Below are 10,332 nucleotides of genomic sequence, written 5' to 3' on the forward strand. Positions count from 1 at the left end.
TATATTAATATGGATTATGGTGACACTTGTACTAATCAAGCTTTAAAAACAAGATACACGTAGAAAGGCTGTAAACAGGTTAAATATTATTGAGACGAAACTTGAATTTATAAGTCTTGAATCATATAATTTATAAACGTATAATAGGATTAAGAAGAAAATTGAATCGATTATTCTTGAATGTGCAAGAGATATAGTGGTTGGATATAAGGCAATGATTAATGGAGAAATACTAAACTAGCAGGAAAGCTCTATAATTTATATGTCTTGAAACTGAATATGTACCGAAAGATATGATTTAATGATGTAAATAGGATAAAGCAAGATGCTTGCATTTGTAAGTTCTAAATATCAAGATATATAGAGGTGAGAAATGAGGTAACAATGTTTAAAGATGTATTAATATGGGGGAAGGCCATTGAATTTATAAGTCATGAAGTTAATGAAGTAGAATGTGATATGATGATGTATAAATAGTATTAAGGAAGACAATTGAATCGATTTGTCTTAAATGTACAAGATGTATAGAGGTTGGTTAAAAGTAACGATATTTAAAGAAGTATTAATATGGTTTGATTAAGAAGACACAAAGGCTTTATTAGTTGAAAAGGTGCAAAATGCAATGCTATAAACTAACCAACAAATAATTTATATTATTTATCTGCTTAGTAATAAAAACTATTACATGAAAGAATAAAATTAGTTAATGGATTTGCAACAGAACGCGAGAAAAGGAGTTTAAATCACAATAAATTCAAATAAAGAAACAAAATTACCGGATTGATACATAAACGGTTTTTTTGACCACGAAGAACTAATCCCCGACATGGGAAGTATCTCCATCATACAAATAACCGCTTTAATTGCATGGGCTTGCGTACACTAACGAGTCACGTTGTTTTTTTTTTAGAGCTGGTTTCCCAGCTGAATAATAGTTTATTAAATTCCTGACATGATGTCAGTTGGTGGAAAGGCCCTTTGTACTTTTTCCATCATCGGTCGCTATTGTATATACATACTGACTCTCCTATACTCCGACAAAACCACCCTTCTGCATCAACCCTCTTCTCAAACTACTTCTAGAGTCATCTCCCATCATACACATGCGTGCTTCGATACCTGGAGGATTCCCGTTGTTTTGGTGTCACAATCAAGCGTATATTTACAATTGAACGCTTACTTTTAATTGGGTCAGACTACCAGTGTTTGCTGTATCTTATACTGCTAGGCGATATATATTATCAGTGTGGTAAGTGAACAATGCCCTTACATGTATATAATTTGAACGAAAATCATTTAAAATTATGATTATAGGTCGAGTATTTACACCACTCAACCATCTTTACTTCTGTGTAGTTTAGATATGAAAGATGTTCAGCAGAATAACTTAAACATAGAAAACAAATATACTAAAAACAACATTACTTTATTAATATGTCTAATTGGGATTTTATCCGCTATAAATTACTGTGTTGGTGTTTATAAAATATGATAATTAAACCAAAACAACATAAATATATATGCAATTGTTTATAAGCAAAGTTTATTCTTTAACCAACAAGTATATTGCATAATTTCTGCCATACTTGTAAGCTTTAATAACGATTATATATGAAAAATTTATACATTATTTTATTAAAAAATTATTTATTTGATAATCAGCATCAAGATTTCATAAATTTTGCTATCAACTATAAATTATATTGGATGGCACAATGCTTAAAATCTAAAATATTGAATATAAAAAACTTTGCACATAAATTTCAATTTATTTTAACAACACCTCAAATATTTCTATTATCGCGCTTGAAATTCCAGAAACCTTGTTAATTCAATTAAAGAAATATATTTACATTGAACTGGATGCATTTATTTTTATTTGAAATATCATTGGAGTGGTATGTTAAATATATACATTTTTTTTTCACTATTTGTATTTTTTTATAAAGTCTTCGATTCAGTAACAGTCCTGATTTGAGTTAAACTAGCAAAATCGATCATCTTTATAATCCTATAATATTATCCTTCTAAGGCGCATATATATATTTTTTGGAATTTAATTGTTTGTGCACATGCGAAAATTTCTTAATCGTCCAAAAACTTTAGATAGATGTCGGTAAACAATTCTATAAAATCTCACCATTTCTCAAACAACACTAGAAATCTTCTAGAAACATAGAATGATTGATTCATGAAATTCATAAAGCATAAATTATTCGTATAAATTATTTTCATGATAATTATGTGTATAGTTCGTTTTACAGATTACAAACTGGACATAAAATTTTGATTAAAAATGTACTTTTTTGTGTTTTAATATATTCTGGTTAATTTTTTTATATGTAGTTTCTTTGTTCTGGATTTTCTGTTATTCCCATTTTTTTATACAAAAAAATTTCAATCTAATCCGGTAATCATTTTATTTATCAAAACTGAGATAAATCATATGATTAAAAAGCTTTATTATCTTTAATTTGTTTTTTGATCATCTTATTAGATTCTTTTTTTAACACAGCGGAAGCACTTGTGATACACGTTGTTTGTTTTTTTTAGCGAATTACAATCGTTAATTCTATACATAGTAAAAAAGACACGCAAAATTTGATTAATTTATATTTTCGAAACCTTTCAATTCACGAAAAACCATGAAATTTTCTTAGAAAATGCATTAGATTTCATATTATAATAGAATACTTCATATAAACAAATTATTCTAAAATTTTATAAATATGTTCTACATCAAAAATGGCACAATTCAAAAAATAAATATCAATAATATTCTTTCTTGTTATAAATATCAGAAATTAAGAAAAATATCGCTTTCCTTTTAAACTTTTATTGTACCTAACTTATATATATATTTATATGTTAAATTATAAAATTTAAAGATGGAATCCCCATACCCTTCTTTTTAAAGAAAGAAAATATTTTTTAACTTTATCTGTACATATCTTTTATTTGTCTAATCAACTATATCAATCTATAATAATACGCCAGAATAATAGTTAAATGATTTTTTTTTTACATTGACAAGATGAACGGCCAAATAGGCTTTTAATCAAGAATATAATTATTACAGTAACATTAAATGCATAACAAAATAAAATTTTATATTTTTTCTTGATTTGACCGTGATTCCGGCTAATTTTATAATTCTAGTAATTTATCAAATATAATATCTTATTTTTGTAAACTTTTTCGCTGGTCTTTAAAAAAAATATGATGCAATTATCTTTTTATTAAGTTTTTAAATACACTGTAAATTATTTAACTTTCTGAAATACACAAATTTATTCACTTTAAATGCGGTAAAAGCTTTCACAAAATGAAAGATTACAATTAAGATTCGTCTATTTCCAAAATTATTTAACCAGAAACAAATATTATTAAAAATTTAAATCCAGTAAAAGACGGCAATTATACAACGTTTTTAACGCTTATAAATTCCTTTATACACAAAAAAATTATTTCAAAGATAAATAGCAAATAATAGTGTGTTATTAAACCTTAAATCCGAATATTAAATATTCATACATATTATAATTTATCCAGATATACATCCAAGAAACAGAAAAAAATCTCAAATTTGTTACTTTACGAAAAAATCTGTTAATTATAAACGAAGAACACTTTTTTTCTCTGATCAAATACTTAAAAAATATAATAATTTATTGCTAAAAGGTATTTAATTTTTTAAGTGCAGATTTATGCGTTAAATTTCAAGAATTTTAGGTTATTTTTATAATAATTAAGACTGGCGCAATTAAAAAAAACAGGATAAATATGAAAAATCCAAAATATGTTTTGATCGGACTGGATGTTTGCTTTTAACCAAAAATTACATAATTTAAGTGATTTCTTTTATATAATGTAATTTCATTGTAATTTAGCGATTTTTTTTGTCTTATAGTTTATTATGTGGTTCAAATTTTTTTCAATCATATTATTTTTTAAGTGGTTAGAATAATCATGTATAATTTGAATCTGTGATTTTTATCGCTGCTTTAATAAATGAAAAATCCTATAATCTTATAGTTATTTTTTTGAGGGCAAATTTATTTTTTTCCGGGAAATATTCATTTATGAGCAATATTATATTTTAGTTGACTTATGTGTTTATGAATAATATATTCTTTTATAAAATTCTATACAATATAAAAAATGTGCAAAATTAACAAAAAACAAAATCAAAATGGATAAAAATTTAGATTTATAAAATGTAAATTATTCGCAATATACATTTAGAAGTATAATTAATAGCTGTGTTTTTCCTTTTTTAAATTAATATTAAGAAAAAATCCATTAATGATGAATTATATAAGTAAACACGCACTCATTTGATCTGATTATTTTTTATCAAAATAAATATATAAACTGCGAGCACTCAAAAACGTATCTTGTTTAAAAAACGAAAAATTTATAACAATATAAAATGCCGCAGGTGAGATAGCGCAGGCGTTTTAGAAGAGCTTTAATTAGTTGGCCTGAGCTCCCACCGCAAAACACCCTCGGATTATTATAAATTTACTCAAAACGAAAATACCCGCATGGTGCGGTCCATCAAACTGGAAAGTCAAAACATAACAAGACTGACAAGTCAGAATAAATTTGGTGATTTCTGTGTAAGATGCTGAAAACGGGCTCTTAACATTGAATTAAGCCTGCTCTATTCAGCAAGAATATGTGCAGGTATAGACTGTGGGTAGAATAATTTACTACCGACGGAATGTAGATATAATCAGACCCCCCCTTTCATATCGACTACCTTATGATAAGACTAATCTAATCCACAGAGATCAAGCTAGTAAAAAAATTTATTGAATTTAACGTGGGAGATCATCAGATAAGCAAAGTTTTTTGAATGTCATCAGCAAATTTCCTAAAAAGAAATAATATATAGTAAAATAAATAAATAATTAAGCAAATTCGTTTCAGATACAAAATATATATTAGTAACTATTTACCATTTTAAAATTTGTAAAAATACCGGTATATATGGTTATCTACTTAAAAAATTTAACAACAAATGAGTAATATTTTTATTTATGAATATCGAAGCGGCAAGGCATTATAGGTGTTTCGAAACTGAGTACGATATTTAGAAAAGTCTTGCTGGTATTTATTTATGGTCGCTTCAGAGAACCAGAAAACATAAAGGCTTTTGAGTAATTAAAAAATTTAAAATACATTGTTTTTTTTTGAAAAAATCGTCAATTTGATCTTTATGAAAGAGGCCCATTTTTCTCACAATAAACTAAACAAAAATTTAAATTAGATAAAATTATATTTAATTATGAAAATCTAGCATTATTAAAGCTCTAAAATTACGTTGAAAGTTCGAGAATATATGTAAACCCCAAAAGTGGGAGTTTAATGTATAAAATAACTCATAATATACTGTAATAAAAATCACATAAATGTAAATTTCTATTTTTTAACTCGACTTTAATGCTACAATTATATCTCAGATTCATTGATCTGTTTTTTTAAATATATGTAGTATGAATATATAAGTAGAGAAGACACAACAAGAAAACTAGTTTTTGGCGAATCAGTAGAAATTTAGATAATTTTTTTAATAAATTATATTGAACTTAATATCATTCTTAACCAGACTATGAAAAGAATTACCACCACCCGCAAAATATTTTATATAAGCTAAGTAAATTTTTAGCCGTTTATTGCTTTTAATATTTTTATTCAGCATACTATTTGTTTTTTAGCATTTTGGGTTGTTTTATTGTATAGTTGAAACAAGCTACATTTACAAATTATCAATTACCTGAAAAACTCGAAGTCGAAAATCAAGCCGAGGCACATATAAAAACTAAAAATATAGGAAAAACCTTGAAATAATGTGTCTTACTCCAGAGAAGTATCAAGAAGAGTTTAAATATTTTTTGCCCACGGGAAATCAATCATATTGCGCTTGAAGAAGAAACCAGAAATTACAATAACAAAATTAGCACATAATTAAAGCAATTAAATTATTAATCATTAAAAATAAAAATCAAGCTCTAATATTTATTAAACTAACAATTTTTCTCAATAAATGTTTTTATTTAATTAGAAAATTCAAAAAAAAAACAAACATATGGCTTGAATTTTGCGTATCTCTTTGACCAACTTTTATTTCTAGATTTATTACAGATCGAATATTTTAGCAATCAATATAACATCACAAATCTGTATGCTAAATCGCGTCGACTTAATATCAATTTTTATAGAAAAAAGTTTATAACTCAAATTTTCAATTTAATTCTTCTAGATTGATTTTGTATTTTATATTTAGCTTACATATATATGATCTTTTCGCATACATCTTCATATTCTTATTTATTTACCATTTCATTGTTTTTTTCATTCCCACAATCTTGAAATTCAATTGGTCTAGAAAACATAATGAAGAAATAATTATTTACAAATAATAAATCTCTCAAAATTATCCTAAAATTATTTTTATAGAAGTAAACCACTTGCCTGTCCACCTTTATATATATATTATTACATTATCTGCAAATTTATAATATATATACTAGTATTTATAAGTTTTCGAAGCCTCCTTAGCTCAATCGGTAGAGCGATCGGCTTTTAACCGATAGGTCGTGGGTTCAAGTCCCATAGGGGGCGTCTTTTTTGCATGTAATAAATTTTATTTTGAAATGTACCCTCTATTAATTTAGTTGCTATTGTAATTTAAGTTTTGGTAAATCTTATAATACAATAACAAAATATGTCACTGTTAATTTATATATTTACGTAGATCATTTAAAATTCTGATTTAAAAAATTGAATGCTTTAATTCGTATAGAAATTAAAATATCTAATGTAAATAATTTATATCAATCGGTAAAACACGAAATATGCTACAAAAAAATTAAAAAAAGACATCTATGAAGAATATAAATAAAGTATGGATTCTTATTATAACTAAAAGAATATTTTATAAAAAATATTTTGTTTAAATGTATTGCCTATTGCAGCCGCATAAAAAAATGCCTGTAGGTAGCAGCAATACGCGTGACTTGTAAATTAAAAATTAGGATAAAACCATTAAAAATTTCGAGCTATCTTAGCTTGAAACTCCAAATATTTTTATCCTTAAAATACTAGCATAATAAAAAAATTATACGTGTTTTTTTTCTGGTCTATCTTTCACCTTGAACATTCATTCAATAAGTCCATAAGGAAATGCGATAATGATTGAATGAATTTATGATAAATTTATTTCTAGATATATTATAATACTGTATTTTATCCTGCTCAATGAATTAAATAGAATTTATTTATAGCCCTATATTTTCGTTATAATTTTAATTTTATTCTCTAGCACATCTTGCTTGATTTCCCTCGCACAAAGTGTATTTATACTTTTGGCTATCTTCACATTTCTGAAGTCAATTTCAATGCCTCTCCCCTTTTCGAGACCATGTACATTCAAGTGTTTTTCTATATCACAAGGTTTGTATATATGCCTCAATTTAGTTCGTGACTTCGAGTTCTAAATGAACTATATAACAAAATTTAGAAAGTATGAAAATTCATTTGCTAATATATGTGTTTCAAAAAGAAATAAAATAAAACTTAGTTTGTATGCTCGTTATATTTTTAAAATATGATAAATATGAAATATGTGTTACAGTTTATAAAAACTTGCTCATTATAGATAAATTCTAAGATAGTATAATTTTATATAAAACTTGGTCTTCTATGTGTCAATAAAGAAGATCTTTTAAAATTAACTTTCAAAATAAATATTTTGCCTGATTGTCTTATTTTATTAAGATTAAACACCGAAAAATCATGAATAGCTGAATACTATTATATTTATTGTAAAACTAAAGGATATAGAGTCGATTTGTCCCTGCTTGTAGTACGGGGTTGTTTCTCTCTCGAAAGAAACATTAAAAGTTAATTATCGAATAAAATAATTATTATATTTTCTAGTTTATGATTTTTTGATCGTATTAAGATAATTATCTAAATTAGAAATTTAGATCATTTTTAATGATAATTTATCTTTTATGTTCAAAAAAAAGTAATATGATTTTCTAATTGTATTAGATCAATGCATAATTACACCAAATTCAATGCTTATAATCTCATAATTACATTGCTCAGTAGCAGTATTGCAATGAATAATTTTAGTTTTTAAAATATATTATTATCCAATATCATTTTGAAACAAAAAAAAATCTTAATTTTAAAATAAAAAGATAGCCTCTGCTGTTACATTTAGTAAAGACATAAAGAATTTTATATATAGAGGTAAAAAACGAGATCCTTGGCCCCAAAAAAGGTCACTATAAAATTAGATATTGCCGAATAAAAACTCTATACATTGTTTACTGATTAAGATGATTTAAAAGAACACTCATGAGAAACAAAAGATTCAAATATATCGTATTTGTAAATAATTTTAAAACTAGTAAAATATATAGAAAATGCAAACTTAGGTGTATTATGATATTTTAGCAATTAACCTACATAAGAATTTTTTTCTAATATTTGTGATTTTAATAAATTAATAACATTAAATGTTTTTAGAAGCTTATTCACTTGTATAATCTACTAATTTTTACACATGTTATCTATATCATATACCCTTTTTTCATAAAAATGCAATTTATTATATGTAACTTCAAAACAGCAAATTAAATACAGAATTACACTAACAACCTTCAAATTTAAATTTAGATAACTATAATTTTAGAAATTGCATACTTTTTATGCCAAAATAGACATTATAATTTTATAAAAATGGCGTAAATAGTAAAATACTGCTAACGTATCCAAATTTCAAAATCTAAAATATTTTCATTGATTAATTTTAATATTAAAATGCAAAAATCACACGAAAATCTTATATCATAAAAGGCTAATTCCATGAAATATAAACAAAACTAATTATACCACTATGGAACTTGCAAATTTAGTTTTCATTGCAGCATATGTAAAATGTACTTTTTCAGAATTGGATTCTAGATTCCTATACAAAATATTTTATTGTGAGGATGTTGATGAAGTGGAAGAGAATTTAGAGATAGCAGAAGTCCACAAAAAAGGGGACTTTTCTGGTGAAAAATTCATGATTAAAAAGACTGATTTTGACATGGTCAGTGAAAATGAAATTGAAAAATTCTCATCCGAACAAGAAATAAATATTGAAAGTGATAATCCAACTTTATCTAATTCAAATTATAACCCTGGCTTGCATCTTAAAGAGCCCGATGTGATAACTATAACGTCAGAAGTTAAAACACTTAAAGAAAGAATAGAAAGCTCCCCAAGGGAATTCGAAGAAGCAAAGAGGGAAAAGTTTCTATTTTGTAGCTTCTGTATGAACTCGAATATGTTTGGTTTTAATTAAAAATTACAATTTTTAACTAATTTTTTTGAGGCTAAAATTATTATTATCCTAAAAAGCGTATTTTTATATTATATAATTGTTCGCTAAGGTAGTAAATTTTAATTTATATGCTATCATAATATTTAAGAGGATAAAATTTCATTTTATTCATCAATTAAAATATATGGGCGCTTCGGATCCGTAAATACAGACAGACAGGCGGTGGATTAAATTTGTTTTAGTAGGCACTTGAAGATAAATGTTGCTATTAAATCATTAAAATGGGCAATGATAATTAATTGTGATAATACCACATATAGCACTTTGAACTAGAGTATAGACATGAATCCTAATTTAAATAGTAGTTGAACACATTGATTTTTATATTTTCTCAAATTTTGTTATTCTACATTATTTAGCCAGTGTTCTTATAGACCGATGTAGCTTCAAAATTTTGATTATTAAATGGGTCAAATTTTGCCAGAAAAATAAAAATCTTTACAAAGAGGAAATTGATACAAAGGTGATTCTTGAAAAATAACAATATACTATAACTTATATACAAAAATATTTTTTTGGTGACTTTAATATTAGGTAATAAATATTTGGACTATTGATACATATGATATTAACAACGAAGAATAATAAAAAAAGCTTAAAGATCACAAAATATGTAGTATTTGTAATATATAAAATTTTAAATGGATTTGGAAATGCTAATTTGAATGTGTAAATCATATTAAAATGACCATATCACCATTGATAATCTCCTATGATCATAGGCATTGAATTTTACAAAAAAAAAGGCTTATACGTTATTGAAACATCAAAATTTTTAATTTCTCAAGTAGATGTGCACATAAATTTTAAATATACGATAGAAATTTATGGGATCCTTTTTAATAAATCTGAAATTTATAAAAACTCAATATTTTAATATAACAAATGTAAATCTATCAATTGATGCTTTTTGTTTATATGTT

At 25.1% G+C, this 10,332-nt stretch overlaps 1 non-coding gene across 1 annotated transcript; it reads left to right on the forward strand.

Moving 5' to 3' along the window:
* Positions 1-6,557: 6,557 nt before the first annotated feature.
* On the forward strand, positions 6,558-6,630 carry TRNAK-UUU (transfer RNA lysine (anticodon UUU)). Its single transcript has one exon. It is a non-coding gene; the product is annotated as a tRNA-Lys (tRNA).
* Positions 6,631-10,332: the final 3,702 nt, after the last annotated feature.

The sequence above is a fragment of the Rhyacophila brunnea genome, unplaced genomic scaffold (assembly GCF_057557595.1).
Source record: "Rhyacophila brunnea isolate RB1 unplaced genomic scaffold, BYU_Rbru_1.0 scaffold_50, whole genome shotgun sequence".
Lineage (NCBI taxonomy): Eukaryota > Metazoa > Arthropoda > Insecta > Trichoptera > Rhyacophilidae > Rhyacophila > Rhyacophila brunnea.